Genomic DNA, 19,280 nt, shown 5'->3' on the forward strand with positions numbered 1-19,280 from the left:
ACTACTGTTTGGAAAACGTGGCAAGGTAAGTGATATCAATCGTTTACTAACAGGAATAGAATGAGTTGAGAACAATTGTTCAAAAGCCTGTTTAGAATTCTAAAATGTTTAATTTATCATTTCTAGGACTTAATAAAAGTTCTAAGCGGTCAAATTCCAAAGATGTGATAGCTCGGAACCAATTCAAACTAAAGCTTACCGAGCGTATAAAGTTTAACTCCCAAAAGGTATTCAGAGATGTTCAAAATATACAAATAATAAATGAATCTAAAATTTCAGAAGCCAGTTAAAGCCTTAGCTTGTCTGCAAAGCACAACGGACGACACTCTAAGCGAATGTTCTAGCAACGAAGAGGACATGGGGCCACCCGTGAAACAAATGAAAATAAATCTTATAACACCCAATGTAGCGGCGGCATTGGATCGAACAGGCGTTTCCGATCGAGATGCAAGCCACATATTTCAGGCCTTGGTGAGTGATCATTTACCGGATTCAACTTATGCTATAAACCATAGCACCATCAGACGAAAACGCATGACGGCAAGAATGAAAATGGCACAAGAGGTAATTTTTAACTCATTTTTTTCAATAAAACAATTTAAATTTGTAAATTTTTAATAATTTTAAATGAATTTAAACTTCTTTTCTTGGAAATTGTATTGTTTCCTGATCATTCAAACGTTTTATTTTTACATTTCAAACTTAAAAAAACCAGAGTACCTATCTAGTTCCTTTTTTTTATTACAACTATGTTTATTAGGCCTTTAACTTTAACAATGTTAAGACGTGCCGAGTGTATCTACAAACACTATTGAGTTCATGAATTAAAACAAAATTTTTAAGACAAAAAAAAAGCAAGTCGCGATTTACTAATTAATATTGAAAAAAAGTATTAAGGAATGCCAAATCAAAATTTTGATTAATAATGTACTTCAAACATGCAATGTTTTACTATTCAAGCAATTTTATTCCATTATTATTATTGGATTTCAAATTACAGCTATTACGATTTAAGAAATTGTCTTAAATTCAAGGTTTTATTTGAAACTGAACATTTTTACTCTGAACTCAAAATATTCTCTGATCCCAAACCCATATTCTGATTTGACATTCGGATTATAAATTGAAATAATAGATGAATATTATTTTATCTTTGTATTTTTACTGCAATTCTGAATAATAAATTTAGAAAACTATTCAAATTTTGAAGAATTAGGATTCTGAATCTGAAATTTGAATCTCAAATAAATCTGGATCTGAAATCTGAATCTAAATCTGAAACCTAAATCTGAAATTTGAAATCTTAAATCTGAAATCTTAAATCTTAAATCTGAATCTGAAATCTGAAATCTGAATCTGAAACTGAAATCTAAACCTGAATCTGAATCTGAAATCTGAATCTGAAATCTGGATCTGAAATCTGAAATCTAATTCTGAAACCTAAATATGAAATCTGAATCTGATATCCGAAGCTGAAATCTGAAATTTGAGTCTGAAAACTGAATCTGAAATCTAAATCTGGATCTGAAATCTGATCTCAAAACCTAAACTCTAAAAATAAAACTTTTTCTTAAATGTAAGGCAGAAATTATGAACTAAAAAAATACAATAAGTTACTTATTAAAATTTAAAACCTCCATCTTTAAATCTTTAAATCTTCAAATCTTTAAATCTTTAAATCTTTAAATCTTTAAATCTTTAAATCTTTAAATCTTTAAATCTTTAAATCTTTAAATCTTTAAATCTTTAAATCTTTAAATCTTTAAATCTTTAAATCTTTAAATCTTTAAATCTTTAAATCTTTAAATCTTTAAATCTTTAAATCTTTAAATCTTTAAATCTTTAAATCTTTAAATCTTTAAATCTTTAAATCTTTAAATCTTTAAATCTTTAAATCTTTAAATCTTTAAATCTTTAAATCTTTAAATCTTTAAATCTTTAAATCTTTAAATCTTTAAATCTTTAAATCTTTAAATCTTCAACTTAATTTCCAATCTTTATAGTTTTAAGGTTTTAATTTGTTCAATCTAAAAATCATTTATTTTATTGTATATTTTTCTTCATTTAAATTAAAATTTGGGAAAATGCTAGGAATCATTAAATAATCAATTAAGTAATCGGAATATCTTTAAGTCTTTCAAATTATTAATTCTCTAAGCCGATATTTAATGTTTTCTTCCAAAAATTTCGACAAATTAGATCAAGGAAACGTTTGCACCAACTGTTCCTCTGACTCTTCATTGGGACGGCAAAATTTTAACAGATCATGAGGGTAAAAAAAAGAATCGTCTTCCAATTGTCGTTTCTGGAGGAGGTGATTCTAAACTGCTTTCAGTCCCTACATTAAACTGCGGATCAGCTGAGGATGAATCTCAGGCAATTATGGGTGTTGTAAACGAATGGAATCTGAAAGAAAGGATAGTTGCCCTGAGCTACGACACAACATCCGTTAACACTGGTTGCAAAAATGGTGTAGTAACCAGACTTTCAAAAATGCTTCAAAAACAACCCTTATTATTACCATGCCGTCATCATATTGCAGAAATAATCTTGAAAAAAGTTTTCGAAATAAAATCATCACCAACGAAATCATCCATAATTGATGAGTTCAAGACTTTCCGGGACGATTTCAACAATTTTTTAGTCGAAGGACATTTTCGATCCGTGAAAAATGTTGCACGATTGCAACAACTGACCGCACCGTGGAGAGAAGAAGTTTTGAATTTCTGTTTGAACCAATTAAACTACAATCAACCTCGCGGAGATTACGAAGAATTATTACAACTCATTATAATGTTCCTCGGTGGAGTCCCTCCCAAAGGTTGCCGCTTCAAAAAAGCGGGTTCGCTATCCAGGGCCCGTTGGATGTGCCGCGCGATCTACGTATTCAAAATTTGGATGGTGGATTACAACGGCGTAGGAACAGATATGATGGACCATTATGAGAAATTATGCGTTTTTGTCTCTCAATGTTATGCAAAACTATGGTTTAATGCAAGTAATCCCGTGACCGCTCCAAGAGCGGATATAAGTTTTTTCAAGGCAACCACAGAGTTTTACCAGCCAATTTATACCACCGTTGCACAGCTCAACGCAGGCATCTCGGTTATTTGTCAACGAAAAATATTGGTTTGGCATTTTTCGATCCGGAGATTACACCAAAAGAAAAATTGAAAATGGTGAAGTGTTTGGCCAGAAAGAAACCATTGAAACCAGTTTTAACGACATCATCCGAACCAGCGGACTTCGTTTCATGGGAAACCAAAAAATTTTTTGAAATTCTGGACATTAAAACATCGTTTTTCAGCACGAATCCAGAAAAATGGTTGGAAAACGAGGATTTCAAGCACGGCCTAATTAAGGTTGCTACGTTATCCGTTGTAAACGATGTTGCAGAAAGGGGTGTTAAGCTTGTTACTGATTTCAGTAATAAAGCAACGAAAGACCAAGAGCAGGAACAATTCATGTTGCAAGTAATAGAAAATCACCGGTTGAATCATCCCTACAAATAAAAGGTAAATAATGAATAAATAAAAAGTCAACCAAATATTTTATTAATTTTTCAATATTTTCAGGAACGCCTTCAGGAACACACACACACACACACACACACACACACACACACACACACACACACACACACACACACACACACACACACACACACACACACACACACACACACACACACACACACACACACACACACACACACACACACACACACACACACACAACACACACATACACAGTTCGTAGGAGCCTTTCTTTGAAATCAATAAAAAAAATATTAAGAAAAAAAAATGCTTAAAACCACATTTTTTTTGATCTTTTTAAAATATAATAAATCACTATGGTCTATAGATTTCATTTTAAATATGTGTTCAAAATAATTTAGATTTGGATAAATGTGAACCATACAACTGCAGCATCAAATATCTACATAATATCGAATATTTCGTACTTAATCACATCAATTTGAAGTTTCTTTTTTTTTATAATCAACTTTGCAATAGATCATCATAACTTCACTTTTGTGTAAATTTAACACAATTGTATATATTCGTGAATTTATGTTAGAAAACATGATAAATAACGCTTTTTAACAAGAAAAAAATTAACATAATTGATGCTTTTGGACTTGATTTTAAAATTAAAAAAAAATCATAAAAAATTTACGGAGATTTTTGTGTGTGAAAATACCATCTTAAAATGGTATGGGAGTTGTAATAACTTGAAAATTTCAGATTTTCAACTACAAAGCCTACAGTGATCTACTGGGTATCCTTTTTGAATGAATCAGTTAAAAAAAATATTCAAGAGGTTGTTCACGAAATTCGATTTTAAATTAAAGAAGTTATGATTTTTTTACTGTAATAATGGTATTTTTTTTCTAAATATATCGAATCGCCAGCAGTGGAAATCTTTTTTCTCAGCCCTTCGGTCAATCGGCGCCGGACCCTTAGGTAGGTAAGTATAATGTACGTTTATGACGAATAAAACATGATAAATCTTCACCTGTTGAACGGGCTGACTATGGACTGATCTTTGATCGATTTTTGACCGATTTTGGACCGATTCGGACTGTTCTTTCGATCTGGGAAGAAATAACTTGCATGCAAGTTTTCAGCCAGCGATGCCATGAGTGAAGTAAACTCGTCTGATTTTTTGATAAATATTTTCTAAATTCCAAATATCTTTGTTGTGTTACAAGTAAGCATCATAGTATCTTCACAACATTTGTAGAGACTAATTCGAGGAATAATATTCAGCCTTTTTTTTATTTTTCCGAAGTTTCAGTAATTCTGTAACGATTTTTGAATAAAAAAAAAAGATTCTTCATGTAATTCTTCATACAAAATTAAAATCCGTTGCGCTAAATCAGGACTCAATGTATCGCATCCAAACTTTACGGAGATTTTTGTGTGTAAAAATACCATCATAAAATGGTATGGGAGTTGTAATAACTTGTAAATTTCAGATTTTCCATATAAAGCCTGCAGCGGTCTAGTGTACAAGCTATTTTAGTCGCCTGTTATGATACCCCTTCTCAGAAGGGAGCAGCACTGAGCGTATAGAACGAATTTTCGATAAGTTACATGGGTCTGCTTAAACTTAATAAGTTTTTCTTTTCTAAATTTTGCTTTATTTACGACAGCGATTGATGCGCAATTATGCGAATAATTCAGTTAATCTTTCTCGTTCCTATTCTCTCAAACATTAATTTTCGATAAAAATAGAGTAAAAACAGAAAAAATTCCTCCGTTCACACTATGTGTTTCAAATGTTTTGAAAATTCCGACAGCACACTGCAATTTCGACGAAATTTGTTCTGCAGTGTGGAATACTGGCCAGTTAGTTTATCTTTAGGATCAATTTTTAGAACGCAAATAAGTTAAGAAAGTCTGACATCATCAAAACTGCGACATCAATTTGATGTATTTTGACTTTCAAAACCTTAGTGGATTTGGTTTAGCTTCAGTTCTGTAGAATACATAGATTGATAAAAGATAAAAATGTGCGATAATTAACCGATCTATTCAATTTAATTATTTTCGCTGAAAAAATTCATAAAAGTTCAGTTTTATCTCTAACACAACTTTTGTTCTACGAAAAAAATCATCGTTGAAGTAATTTTTTCAACATTTTTTTTTTCAAAAATTGCATAACCACAAGAGCAGAAAATAGATTTTTAGTACTTTTTCGTGTGTAATTTTTACACATTTCACTAGTTTTTTTTTTTTTTTTTGAAACAAATTAAGACTTTCACATAGCTATAGTTGAATGAATTTTTATTTAGTTTATTTTCCTTTAAGGAGATCCCATCATTATATTCTATTCCAGTATGTACTTACTTGAAAATGTTTTATCGAACCAACTGAGATGCACCTGGCAACTATCCTATTTGGGAATGCGTTTTTTTAATTTGGGTTTTCGTAATCTCAGACAGAGCTGAACGAAGTGGTAAAGCGTTAATTCGCTTTGAACTACTGGATTTGAAGCAGTGATTGCTTTGATTTTTTTTCAAAAAATTAATGCAAGGCTGGTCATGACCAACCTGTATACATATCTCAGGTGGCGATGGAAATCCCGTACTAAGTGTTATTAAAAGTTTGTATTTGTATATTGTAACCATGACAATTCGTGACGTCAGTTGAATTTTCAAACAAACAACCATCAACAGCGAAAATTAGAGAAAAAAAAACAATTGCCAACTGCTGTTTACGATTTTGGCCTAGGATACATAAACATCCTGGCAAGTGACGTAGGCTTTGTTTACCTTTTTACTTTTTGAATAACGAGTTCTGGAATAGTGTGCATGTTTGTTCGTCACCTTTCTTTGCACCTCATCGGATCATGACAATTTCTTACTGACTTTTAAGAAAAATTGATTCTAATTTTTTTATTTGAAAATAGTTTACAAAAACTGAATAATAAAACCACCCAAACAAAAACACGGGTACGGGTGCGAAACTTGGTGCACATATGCGGTGACGACGCGAAAACTGCAAGTGTTTGTAAACCGCTGCCTGCGGAATATCATCCGTGCTTGGTGACCTGGCAACTGGATCTCGAATGAAGAACTACATCGCCGGTGCCGTCAAAGAGCGCTAGAAATCGAGATTCGGGAACGTAAGTGGAGATGGATTGGGCACACGCTGCGAAAAGATGAAAACGAGATTTGCAGAGAGGCGCTAGATTGGAATCCAGAAGGTCATCGAAGAAGAGGCAGACCCAGAAACTCGTGGCGACGAAGCCTAGCCGCTGAAATCCGAACTGTCGACGAGAATCTTGACTGGGACCAGGTGAAGACGCTGGCTCCGGATCGTCAACAGTGGAGGTCTTTTACCACGGCCCTATGCACCGGTGGATCGGCGCGGGAGCATTAAGTCAGTAGTAAGTAAACAAAAACACAGGTTTTAGAAAACATGATTTTCATATTCTCTACAACAAAAGGCCAAAATTTACAATAACTTTTGAAACCTATTGGCCCAATACTCCCGGGAACTAGCTCAGCAGCAGGAGACCCCTGAACTGTGTCTCAGGGTCGGCCTACTACTGGGTAAACGGAGGGAACGCGGAACAAAATCTAACTGGGTAAGCTGCGGAGTTTCTTGCCAAATCAAAAGAGTTAATTTAATTGAAACTTGGAATTTTATTGACTTTTACTCGTGGGATTTATTATTTGCTTAAAAAAAAGTGTGGGTGTGGGTGTGTAGTGTGGTTCAGGGGCACTTCTTATATGGGGTGTACATACCGTCGACGGATTTTCTTTGGGTACTCGTTGGCGCGCTTCTGGATCCTGCTCGTTGTACCGATGCTCGATGATGCTGTTGAACTCCTGCTTGGATGACCAAGAGTTCGCTTCGTGGCTAGGGTTGGCTGTCCAAAATAAAGTTTTTTTGGACTGTTGGAGTTTGCTTGATGGCGTCTTCCCTCGTTGACACGATCGGCGGACCACAGCAAGGCCGTATTGGTCGCGCCGAGAGGGGGTCTCCTGAGCGGTTAAGGCCCTTGGGCCTGAGACAACTCTCCTTGGTAATTATGGCCCCACGGGACCAGAGAGACAGGTCTTTTACGGGTTAGGCGTAGACAGTCAAAGACTGCCTAGGCCGACTCGTGTGTGGTGTGAGGTCGTGGTTTTCCCTTAGAAAACCAATCAAGGATTAAAAGGTCCTAGAATTGAACCAGGTTCATAAGTTATGGATCATTTCCACCCCATACCAGTAAATTTTACCTGAATGATCCAAGTTTGTCAGACTCTTACAGCCACTTAATTATAACGGAAATACTTAAAACACTCACAACATTCACACACGAACGCCAAGATAAAAATGACACATAACGGAAGCTGCGTCATCTTTCTCTTTGCCCATACTCCAATGCCAACCCTCTTTTACGCCACCCAATATGGCGGACCACCCCCACTGTTCATAGTACCATGAACACCCTCTATGAAGCCCGCCCGTCTAAATCTAACAATACATGTTTTTGAATATTTAAAAATCCTCATTCTAGCTAGTATAATATTTAATCCCTATTTTTCTAAACATAAATTCAACAAAATACACAACAGCTCACCTATAACGATTTACAATATTAATAAAAAATAATACCTTTTGTAACAACGGTTACACTTTCAAAACCTAAAAGGAAAAACCTAAACCATTTGAGCGTAAAAGCCCTAAACTAAGAATCCTATCATCATAAACAAACTTTCCGAAATGAAGTGTAAAATAAAGTGTGCTGCCAAACAAAATCTCAAAATAATCTGCCAGGCCTGAGGAAAACGGTCAGTGGCAAGTTTTTTGCAAAAATACCATATCTACTAAGGCCGTACTTTTTCTATTCACTCTCCCATCAAATTTTTACGAGTTTAGCTCCAGACCCTGCCAGCATCCACCAGCATGCCTAATGTAAGCAAACTTCGACCCACCGCTTATCACCGGCTGGCTGACTGGCAGACTGGATCCCGGGAGAGTGTGCGTGATGGTGCGAGAAATGATATTTTTATAATGCAGAGGGAAAGTTTTGATAATCTATAGCGTGAGTGAAAAACTAATAGAAGAAACTATGGTAGGAAAAAAAAACTATAAAAAGTGTGATGGGATGGGCGAGAGTTCAAGCTAAAGATGATGGACGTAAATGGAAACGATCAAACATATTTATTTTCATTACTTGCACCATCAATAGTACACATTCCCAAACACACTTCACGGAGGGAAGTGCTTCTCTGAAGCATGCTTGACTGGAAGTTTGAGATTGTGATTATTCTTCTGTCGCGAACAAAAGGAAGGCTTCCGATTTCGTCAAATGGAGAAAACAAAAGCAGATAAAACTTAATCTATCTACTAGGACCAATTATCTTTGCCCTTGAACATCAAAGGAAAGCTTAATTCGAAGAAGGATTGAAAAAAAAACTGAGAGTTAATTTTACAGCTATTTATTACATCGGATCGGAACAAAGATCTACTATGAGGATTAGATAATTTATAATGTTCATATTTGTCAAAATTATCAATCAATCACTAATCGTACTTCTACAGCCAGAACTTATGTCTGATCCCAAATAATAATAGAAGAGCGTAATTGTTCTTCTTGTTTTTGTTCATGCTTTTTATCATTTCAACATAAAAAATGTTAAAATAACCGAAAACATAAATTGGTTGGGCCTACCACGGGGCAAAGAATGCAGAGACATCTAGCTCCTTGATCAAGAAACCATGCGTTATGTAAATTAACTTTACCAAAAAGTAACAAACATAAATTATGGTGATAATTCCTTCATAAAAATAAAAATCTAAAAATAAAAATAAAAATCTCTGCGCAACATATCTCCATTAAGCGTTAGGAATGAAAACGGTAAGCATTTTATTCGTAGCTCAGGGAAACCCTCAACCATTTTAAAAGTTCTGTGAATCTTCATATGCATCTCACTCAGTGGCAGATAGGATTTATCATAATAAAAAAGTGTTTTAGGTAGAACGAAACAATCTCACCAAACTCAACTGATCTTTCCTAACTGCTAAACGCACTCTTTACACAATGGTCGTCGCATCTGTTATCTTCTGCTTCATTCCGCAGACAAATTATTTTGGGTCAGCATTTTGCGTATTGCGGAAACGAAAAAAAACCTTCCAATGTCATAAAAGCACTTGTAATTTTCGAAGATTAATCATTAGAAGCCCTTTTCAGCCACCAGGCACCACAGATCTGGGGAGCAAATCGCTAAGCATTCCTCAAGCAGCATTCCCGGAATGCAACTTTATTTTTCCTCCCGTTTCCTCGAGATATTCAAGTTTCAACCATTGATTTATAAGTTCTTACCTACAGTTTCGGACAATAGAATAGGACCGCTCTAATGCAAAATATTCAAATCACCTTTAAACTGCCAATTCAAATATAATAATATGCGACACCTAGCGGCAAGCACTTAATGTAGTATGCCAACTTTGTATACTGCACGTTTGTTGCAATCAAAGCAACCCGTTTGTTCTACTCGACCAGAAAGCTGTCAGAGGGTGAAAAAAGTTGCGTCATAAAATAAGACCAGCTCATCGGTTCGGCTTCTCCAGCATTTTCAGCGCTCTAGATTTGAAGAAAAGGTGTTGTTTTCGGTGTTGTTAAGTATATCCCATAAAATTAATCATGTAAATCATGAAAACAAACAAAAAATAAAGATTTCCTCCTACTCTGTTTTCAGCGAAAAAGCGATGAGTCGGGCACAGCACTGCACGGAGGTCCAGCGAGCGATCATCCGGAATCTGTACAAGCAAAAGCCAACGCGAGATTGCCGACTACTTAGGAAGGTCGAAAACTTTCGTTTTCAACGCGCTTCAAAGAACCGGTAAACGGGAACTGACCGGCCGCCCCCGCAAACCGACGCCGAAGTACGATTCGGCAATCAAGCGGGCCTCGTAAAAGGACCCTTTCAAAGCGTCCAAGCAGATCTGAGAGGAGCTGAACTTATCTGTGAGTTCCCGGACGGTTCAGCGACGGTTGACGGAGAAGGGACTAGGAGGAAAAAGTTCCCGGAAGGTGCCGATGCTGACGCCGAAGCACTTGAAGGCGCGGCTGAAGTATGCGAAGGACCACTTCGATTGGGTCGGTCCGGAAAAGGAGAAACTATGGAGAAATGTGCTGTGGTCGGATGAGACCAAAGTGAACCTCATCGGCTCGGACGGAAAGAGTTGGGTCCATCGCCCACTCGGCTGTGCGTATATGCCCCAGTATACAAATAAAACATTCATACATGGAGGAGGTAGCATCATGGTGTGGGGGTGCGTTTCTTGGTACGGGGTGGGTCCCTTGTACTGGATCGACCGGATTATGGACCAGCATCTCTACGCCCAGATACTTCGGGAAGTAATGCTGCCACACGCCGAGTGAGAGATGCCCCTAAAGTGGCAGTTCCAGCAGGACAACGACCCCAAACATACCGCTAAAACGGTTAAAAAGTGGTTCCAGGATAATAAGGTAGACGTTATGGAGTGGCCAGCACAGTCCCCTGATCTCAATCCCATAGAGAACCTATGGGAAATAGTTAAACGTAAGGTGTACACCGAAAAATCAAAAAAAAAACAAGCAGCAGCTGTGGGAGAGAATCCAGGCGGTGTGGTACGCTATCCCGGTGAGAACGTGCCAAAAGCTGGTGGAGTCGATGCAGAACCGGGTGCGAGAAGTGATGCGTAATAAGGGTTATACCAAGTACTAACCCTGCAAATCGATCACGGTATGAATTTCCTTTTTTTTTTTTAATTTTTTTTTACCATGAATCCTAAAGCGGCCCTATTTTATGTCGCGTTATTTGAGTCAGTAAGTATGCTTAGAATGCATTTTTAAATAAAGGACAATTGTTTTAACTACGGATGATTTTAATTTCTTCGAAGAATGGAATTTACAATTTGTAAATAGTTTGATGCACTTAAATGGAAATTTTTTCTCAAAGTTTTGTCGCTTTCTGTTTTGGATTAAGCTGTGGTCCTATTCTATTGTCAGACACTGTATATGATCATCATCATAACTAACAATCACATCATTTCCATTATAAAAATCGATGGATTTTAACACTCAGTTTTCTGACCGGAAAGAAAACGCGTTATGATAACCTCGAGAAAGATTCTCTTTTCTAGGTTATTTTCGAATCCAATCAAACTTCCACAAATACTTCCACCGGACACTAGAGCGGTACTAATCCATCTTCATTTCAATATCGTATGATAACATATTATCTGAAATTTCGTGAAGATATCATAAATTTATTATCTCTTTCATTAAAAATTGGATTTCGTGCAATGTTTTGCAGTCGCACTGAAAAGAGGTTAGCATGTAGAACTCCGACAGATTTAACACTGATTTGACAGGTCACACGAATGTACAACTTCGCACAAATGTTGCAGTCATGAGTGCGCAGTCCAATTTAGTGCGATGCGATTAATAAAAAAGAAAGTTGCAAGACGACTGAAAAAACACGTTCAATTGCATCAAATAATCGCCTATTCATTTCTCAGCATGGTCAAAAATGTCAACAAGGTCAAAATCACCAAACCGCCAAATTTACCACATTTTCGAAATTGTCACAAAGGTCAAAACGGTCAACATATTCAAAATTCTCAAGTTGTCAAAGTTTTGACCATTTTCAATAGTCAAATTTGTAAAAATTGTCAAAATTTTAAAAATTGTATACATTGTAAAAATTGCCAAACTTGTCAAAGTTGTCAAAGTTGTCAAATTGTCAAAATTGTCAAAAATGGCCAAAATCACCAATGTTATTTGGGTCATTAGTGTATAATTTTTAGTTTTGGTCATATTTGTCATATTTGTCATATTTGTCATTTTTACCATTTTTGTCGTTTTTGTGTCATATTTGTCATTTTTGTCATTTTTGTCATTTTTGTCATTTTTGTCATTTTTGTCATTTTTGTCATTTTTGTCATTTTTGTCATTTTTGTCATTTTTGTCATTTTTGTCATTTTTGTCATTTTTGTCATTTTTGTCATTTTTGTCATTTTTGTCATTTTTGTCATTTTTGTCATTTTTGTCATTTTTGTCATTTTTGTCATTTTTGTCATTTTAGTCATTTTTGTCATTTTTGTCATTTTTGTCATTTTTGTCATTTTTGTCATTTTTGTCATTTTTGTCATTTTTGTCATTTTTGTCATTTTTGTCATTTTTGTCATTTTTGTCATTTTTGTCATTTTTGTCATTTTTGTCATTTTTGTCATTTTTGTCATTTTTGTCATTTTTGTCATTTTTGTCATTTTTGTCATTTTTGTCATTTTTGTCATTTTTGTCATTTTTGTCATTTTTGTCATTTTTGTCATTTTTGTCATTTTTGTCATTTTTGTCATTTTTGTCATTTTTGTCATTTTTGTCATTTTTGTCATTTTTGTCATTTTTGTCATTTTTGTCATTTTTGTCATTTTTGTCATTTTTGTCATTTTTGTCATTTTTGTCATTTTTGTCATTTTTGTCATTTTTGTCATTTTTGTCATTTTTGTCATTTTTGTTATTTTTGTCATTTTTGTCATTTTTGTCATTTTTGTCATTTTTGTCATTTTTGTCATTTTTGTCATTTTTGTCATTTTTGTCATTTTTGTCATTTTTGTCATTTTTGTCATTTTTGTCATTTTTGTCATTTTTGTCATTTTTGTCATTTTTGTCATTTTTGTCATTTTTGTCATTTTTGTCATTTTTGTCATTTTTGTCATTTTTGTCATTTTTGTCATTTTTGTCATTTTTGTCATTTTTGTCATTTTTGTCATTTTTGTCATTTTTGTCATTTTTGTCATTTTTGTCATTTTTGTCATTTTTGTCATTTTTGTCATTTTTGTCATTTTTGTCATTTTTGTCATTTTTGTCATTTTTGTCATTTTTGTCATTTTTGTCATTTTTGTCATTTTTGTCATTTTTGTCATTTTTGTCATTTTTGTCATTTTTGTGATTTTTGTCATTTTTGTCATTTTTGTCATTTTTGTCATTTTTCTCATTTTTGTCATTTTTGTCATTTTTGTCATTTTTGTCATTTTTTGTCATTTTTGTCATTTTTGTCATTTTTGTCATTTTTGTCATTTTTGTCATTTTTGTCATTTTTGTCATTTTTGTCATTTTTGTCATTTTTGTCATTTTTGTCATTTTTGTCATTTTTGTCATTTTTGTCATTTTTGTCATTTTTGTCATTTTTGTCATTTTTGTCATTTTTGTCATTTTTGTCATTTTTGTCATTTTTGTCATTTTTGTCATTTTTGTCATTTTTGTCATTTTTGTCATTTTTGTCATTTTTGTCATTTTTGTCATTTTTGTCATTTTTGTCATTTTTGTCATTTTTGTCATTTTTGTCATTTTTGTCATTTTTGTCATTTTTGTCATTTTTGTCATTTTTGTCATTTTTGTCATTTTTGTCATTTTTGTCATTTTTGTCATTTTTTTCATTTTTGTCATTTTTGTCATTTTTGTCATTTTTGTCATTTTTGTCATTTTTGTCATTTTTGTCATTTTTGTCATTTTTGTCATTTTTGTCATTTTTGTCATTTTTGTCATTTTTGTCATTTTTGTCATTTTTGTCATTTTTGTCATTTTTGTCATTTTTGTCATTTTTGTCATTTTTGTCATTTTTGTCATTTTTGTCATTTTTGTCATTTTTGTCATTTTTGTCATTTTTGTCATTTTTGTCATTTTTGTCATTTTTGTCATTTTTGTCATTTTTGTCATTTTTGTCATTTTTGTCATTTTTGTCTTTTTTGTCATTTTTGTCATTTTTGTCATTTTTGTCATTTTTGTCATTTTTGTCATTTTTGTCATTTTTGTCATTTTTGTCATTTTTGTCATTTTTGTCATTTTTGTCATTTTTGTCATTTTTGTCATTTTTGTCATTTTTGTCATTTTTGTCATTTTTGTCATTTTTGTCATTTTTGTCATTTTTGTCATTTTTGTCATTTTTGTCATTTTTGTCATTTTTGTCATTTTTGTCATTTTTGTCATTTTTGTCATTTTTGTCATTTTTGTCATTTTTGTCATTTTTGTCATTTTTGTCATTTTTGTCATTTTTGTCATTTTTGTCATTTTTGTCATTTTTGTCATTTTTGTCATTTTTGTCATTTTTGTCATTTTTGTCATTTTTGTCATTTTTGTCATTTTTGTCATTTTTGTCATTTTTGCCATTTTTGTCATTTTTGTCATTTTTGTCATTTTTGTCATTTTTGTCATTTTTGTCATTTTTGTCATTTTTGTCATTTTTGTCATTTTTGTCATTTTTGTCATTTTTGTCATTTTTGTCATTTTTGTCATTTTTGTTATTTTTGTCAAATGTCAATATTTGTTACCTAGATTGAATTCCACAGTTTTTCGAGATACTGTTTGGCAGAACTCCTTAGCATTGTAGACCAACAACAAGAGATGTCAACATCAAATAGCACAAAACCTCGAAATCTAATTCATCTGCGCCGGATGGCAGCTCCAGCAGCACGATTAATGGCTGGCTGATCACGGATCATGGTGATGCCACAGCATTTCGAACATCGCACTTTATTCTTGGTAATATCGAACACATATTTCACTGAGCAGCTGCAGGACAACAATAGCATCACTTTTCATGTTGAGGCTTCTCGAAATCCGTCCGGAGTGATGTAATTTGAGACAATCCCGTCGATGGTCGCGGGTCATTGCGCGAAATTTATTGTATCTGGATTCATCGGCGGAAAACCACCGAATTAATTACGGCCCGTTTTCGTGAATAGAAACATTCGATCGTCTGGTAAAAGCGAAAGTCCAAAACACATCAATGAATCTTCACGTCGTGAGAGAAACTGCCAACAACATCACAAGACCTACTTTGATCAATTGGAACGAGTTTTTAAAATGTAATAATGAGAACCGAAATTAATGAGAACAGTAAAATACTATATAATGCGTATTGATGCGTATTAACAAATCCCGAAAACCTTTTTAACGAGGTAAATCCTTCGAAAAGAGTGTCCAATTTGTCAGCTCATCAGAAGATTTTTTTTACCTAGACTGTAGAGAAAAATTGTTTGTCTTTGAAGTCGTTGGTTGACAACAGACGAAAATTAATTCGTCCTTACATATACTTGGTCATTTGAAGCGACAAACACATACAACAAAATCAGTTTGCGTGTATTGCAAAGTGTGGGAAATGTTACTTCCTTTAAAATCAGAGAGATTGAACTTTAGAACCCAATTACCTTTCCAACGTCATCAAATTTCTCTCACCAAACTTACGTTCCAAGAAATTGGCTCTTTCAACATGTACACGTACATACCAATTTCAAATGGTTCATTTGATGTCTCCACTTCAAGCTTTCCCCGTAAAAACCGCACGGAAAGAAATTCGATTTCAATTAAATTTCGACTCCCGGATAAGGTTTTCAAAAGGAAGTAGGTTTAATTTGAGTCACATTTCCTGTGTGAATGGATTAACCCGATACCGCGTCATTCGTCACAAGCGTGCAGCGAGTCAGTCGGTCAGTCAGTCGGCCAGCAAGCGTACTAGCCGAGTAGCGCACAGTTTCCTCGGCAGTTCGAGATCGGGTTGCTCACCGGTGTTGCTTCCGGGTTGCAGACCTCCGGACAGGTCTGCACATTTGGCGACCGTTACAGGTAATTTCTTGTTACATTGCATAAAAACAAGAAATTATAAAAACCGAAAAAAATACCGAACCGAAAAAGTAAACAAACGTGGTCATCGATTCACGCTGAGTTTATTTTCATCAAACTTGATTGAAAATCAATCAGTTTGTTAATTACCGTGATAAAATGAGTAATTCGAATACTCATTAAGTGAAATGTAGTTACCGGCGGGTTGTGAAATAATACCGAAACTGGAATTGGTGATTTAAGTATTGAAGTTTCGTTGAGAAGACAACATGAAATCAAAATTAAATTTCAAGCAAGTCGTGAGGACAGCTTGATCATGTTCACAATTTCAAGTGGGTTGAGAGGACAGCTTGAAATTGGAAGGCGAGTTGAGAGGACAGCCTAAACGTATCGATTGCAATTTCAAGCGAGTTGATAGGACAGCTTGAAGTTGAAAGGCGAGTTGAGAGGACAGCCTGAAAGTACCGATAGCAATTTCAAGCGAGTTGAGAGGACAGCTTGAAATTGACAGGCGAGTTGAGAGGACAGCCTGAGAGTACCGATAGAAATTTCAAGCGAGTTGAGAGGACAGCTTGAAATTGACAGGCGAGTTGAGAGGACAGCCTAAACGTATCGATATAAATTTCAAGCGAGCTGAGAGGACAGCTTGAAATTGTAAGGCGAGTTGAGAGGACAGCCTAAACGTATTGATAGAAATTAGAGCGAGTTGAGAGGACAGCCTGAAAGCACCAATAGAAATTTCAAGCGAATTGAGAGAACAGCTTGAAATTAGAAGGTCGGTTAAGATGACAGCTTGAAATAAGATTGAAATTTAAAGCAAGTCGAGAGGACTACTTTCAATTTGGAAAAAATCGTGTTGACTTTTTGAAATTAATTTGAAAATCTAGCGAGTTCGGAGAACAGCTTGAGAAATTATGCACCTATGAGCGTGTCGAGGGGACAACTTGAAAGGAGGAAGAAAGGGTATCAAGAGGACAGATTGAAGATTGCTTATAATAAGAATGAACAATAAAGCGTGTCCAGGTGATAGCTCGTATAAATTGATGAATTGATTTCATACGAGCTTACAGGATAGTTTTGAATTGACAAAACACAATTTAAAGAACAGTTTTCCCATTCAAGGAATAAATTTGAACTAAACAGTTTGATATAAGAACTATGGAACGTTTCGAGAGAGCAGCTCGATAGGATTTCAACTGAGTAATAACTGCTCCTGGAAACGAAAAGTATGTTGAGAGGACGGTTTCGGTATCTCATTAAATTAACAATCAAGTTGATTGAGGAGACAGCTTGAGATAATAGAAAACAATGAGAAAGTCTAGAAAACAGCCTGAACAAATAGTTTGAAATTTCTAGTGCGTTGAGTTGACAATTGAAAAAAATGAAAAAGTGTATGTCGAGTTTTAAGGGTGAATAGCAAACCTCGATAGCATCTTGAGGGAACAGTTATAGTTTTTTAACGCGCCGAGAGGTCATTTCGTAATTTTACCGATTTGAACCAAGCGGGTTGTAGGAAAGTTTGAGAAAAAATACAAGATGAGTACTTATAATATACAAAAGTACAATACAAAATAAACCATGTTTTGTGCTTTGAGCTTATCCTCATGAATTTGGATCTAAATACACAATTAGTTCGTTAGGTATCACAATTAGCCAATTAGAAATTCATCACACGGGTTTTTCCCCGGCAGTTTTTATCGAAAGTTTTTGTATATCGCGATTTAATAATATTTGATGCAGTTGATAACTGAAGCTTTAACGCTGGTAGTTTACAATCTTGCCAGCCAGAAATGGTAAAAAAAAAATTATATCAATTCAACAAACACTTTGGCAGTCGACAGCCCTTGCTGTTGTCCGGTACCGATACTTGGAAGATGTTTGTTAGACGTCTGGTCAACATGATATATCGTCAATGAATGTCGCCGGTGCTGATTCAAACAAAAACTCCGGTTTTAGGATTCAGCGACAATAGCTAAAATTCACGTTAAACTTAGATCTATCATCTTCATTCTAACTGCCCGCAATTAAATTTTAAAGTTTCGTGATATGCAGTTAAAACGAGAAAATGAATAAAAGAAATATGGAAAATAGGTTTTCTCGATTAAACTCAGATTTCAAATGAGTAATCGTTGATTCATAATACCATTTTATAGATTATATGTTAACCGTGTATCAAATCTGTAGAACGCAAACAAAAAAAAATGCAATATAGAAACAAACGTGTGACTAAGTTTGAAACCACTACACCCAACTTGCTTGCATAGTGTTATAAAATATCTATTTGAGTTTTTCATAGTTCGCAATTTTTTGAATAATTGTCGCTTAGCTACTCGATGATCAAATAGAGATCTAATTTCATCGAAGTGTTTAGGATGATTTCGTTCAACGGAAATTGAAAGAGAGGTGGAAATGAGATATGAAAGCATCGGCCATAAATTGTAGCGCAAGTTGTTTGTACCTACTTCACATCAGTCCATCTATGCATCCTGGCAAATGCCAAGTAGACGAATTTTCTAAAACAAAAACAAACTTATTCTCGATTTGCATTTTTTTTTTTCAATTAATAAAAAAAACGATTTCAAAACAGTTTCTTTTTAATTATATGAAATCATTTTGTTTGGGATAGGAGGGGGATGTGTGAATGGATTAACCCGATACCGCGTCATTCGTCACAAGCGTGCAGCGAGTCAGTCGGTCAGTCAGTCGGCCAGCAAGCGTACTAGCCGAGTAGCGCACAGTTTCCTCGGCAGTTCGAGATCGGGTTGCTCACCGGTGTTGCTTCCGGGTTGCAGACCTCCGGACAGGTCTGCACATTTCCTTTTTTGTCTCAACAATCCAAAAGAAGAAGGCCGTATGGAATCTAGCTTTAAAAAAATGTTGAAAACCGTCGCTAATTTGTGGCCACGTGACGACAACGATGACCGATAACGCACTTCCACGGGGAAGGTGTCCCATGCATCGTTTTGGTTTGCTTTCATGATTGAATTTTTTTCCCTGGGAATAACCTCGATAAGTTCGTTTTGATAAAAGTTATCATCATCGGTCTAGCTGCAGAGTGCTTGCCTTCTACGCAATTATGTAAGCAGCTCGTCTTCTCGAGATTCGTTCTGTCTAGCTAGCTAAGTACTTTTAGTCCTCGGGTAAGGACGTTGTTTTTCACTTATCGC

General features: G+C 34.8%; 1 protein-coding gene across 1 annotated transcript in view; it reads right to left on the reverse strand.

Annotated features, from left to right (window-relative positions):
* The window catches only part of LOC129755453 (uncharacterized), a 96,206-nt gene that overhangs the window by 21,276 nt on the left and 55,650 nt on the right, over window positions 1–19,280 (reverse strand). The window lies entirely within an intron of this gene.

This window comes from Uranotaenia lowii, chromosome 1, assembly GCF_029784155.1.
Source record: "Uranotaenia lowii strain MFRU-FL chromosome 1, ASM2978415v1, whole genome shotgun sequence".
Taxonomy (NCBI): Eukaryota; Metazoa; Arthropoda; class Insecta; order Diptera; family Culicidae; genus Uranotaenia; species Uranotaenia lowii.